Genomic DNA, 1,580 nt, shown 5'->3' with positions numbered 1-1,580 from the left:
TTACATGTTACACATTGATTGGTTTTACATAATCATCTCATTTACATGTCCTATTTGCTGATTGGTTTACAGGATTGCTATTCTGATTGGTTCCTGCCAAAATTTTAAACAGGTAGCCTGCCAAACTAAAAAGCCCATGAAAGAGAAAGCACAAAGCCGGGCTCGGTGGCTCAGCCTGTAATCCCAGCACTTTGGGAGGCTGAAGTGAGTGGATTGCATGAGCCCACGGGTTCGAGACCCGCCTGGGCATCTTGGCGAGACCTCATCTCTACAATAAATCAAAAATCAGCCGGGTGTGGTAGCGCGCACCTGTAGTTCCAGCTACTTGGAAGGCTGAGGTGCAAGGATCGCCGGAGCCCAGCAGGTCGAGGCTGTGGTGGCTGGGAGCGGCCACTGCACTCCAGTCTGGGTGACAGAGTGAGACTCCAACTCAAAAAAAAAAAAAAAGAAAGAAAGAAAGAGAAAGCACAAAGAAGCAGAAAATAACTTATTTCCCCTTTTTCTGTTTTTTCTGCATTTTCAGAAGTGCCCTGCCTCAAAGTAAAGGAAGATATGATACCAATGTTTCATCAAATGGAAAATATCAATAAAGAGAAAAAAAACAACAACAAAATGGAAGTTCTGGAGTTGAAAATTAAAGTAACAAAAATGAAACGGTCACTAGAGCAGTTCAAGAGTAGGTCTGAACTAGCAGAAAAAGGAATCAGCAAACCTGAAGATAGAGATTATGCAGTCTAAACAACAGAGAGAAAGAAGTTGAGGAAGTTGGGCTCGGTGGCTCAACCTGTAATCCCTCGCCTTGGGGAGGCTGAGGTGAGTGGATTGCCTAAGCCCGCGGGTTCGAGACCCGCCTGGGCAGTGAGACCTCATCTCTACAATAAATCAAAAAATCAGCCGGGCGTGATAGCACATGCCTGTAATTCCGGCTACTTGGAAGGCTGAGGCAGAAGGATCGCCGAAACCCAGCAGATCGAGGCTGCGGTGGCTGGGAGCGGGCACTGCACTCCAGTCTGGGCGACAGAGTGAGACTCCAACTCAAAAAAAAAAACAAAAGGCCATCTTGCGTCCCCGCGTGTGTGCGCCTAATCTCAGCTGGTCCAGCTGAGACCCCTGAGCTCCAACCCTAGTCCCCCGCCAGTCCCTTTTCCGCTCCGACAAGATGAAAGAAACCATCATGAACCAGGAAAAACTCGCCAAACTGCAGGCACAAGTGTGCATTGATGGGAAAGGAACTGCTCACAGAAAGAAGAAGGTGGTTCATAGAACAGCTACAGCAGATGATAAAAACTTCAGTTCTCCTTGAAGAAGTTAGGGGTAAACAATATCTCTGGTATTGAAGAGGTGAACATGTTTACAAACCAAGGAACAGTTATTCACTTTAACAACCCTAAAGTTCAGTCATCTCTGGCAGCGAACACTTTCACCATTACAGGCCATGCTGAGACAAAGCAGCGGACAGAAATGCTACCCAGCATCTTAAACCAGCTTGGTGCAGACAGTCTGACTAGTTTAAGGAGACTGGCTGAGCTCTGCCCAAACAATCTGTGGATGGAAAAGCGTCACTGGCTACTGGAGAGGAG

The 1,580-nt window shown here is 47.1% G+C and overlaps 1 pseudogene; it reads left to right on the top strand.

The window, feature by feature from the left end:
* The first annotated feature begins 1,074 nt into the window (after positions 1–1,074).
* Positions 1,075–1,580, top strand: LOC110596201 (annotated as a pseudogene).

This window comes from Carlito syrichta, unplaced genomic scaffold, assembly GCF_000164805.1.
Source record: "Carlito syrichta isolate Samal-C Ts95f unplaced genomic scaffold, Tarsius_syrichta-2.0.1 Scaffold307176, whole genome shotgun sequence".
Lineage (NCBI taxonomy): Eukaryota > Metazoa > Chordata > Mammalia > Primates > Tarsiidae > Carlito > Carlito syrichta.
The sequence above is the reverse complement of the archived record's forward strand: the minus strand, read 5'-3'. Positions and strand labels throughout refer to the sequence as shown.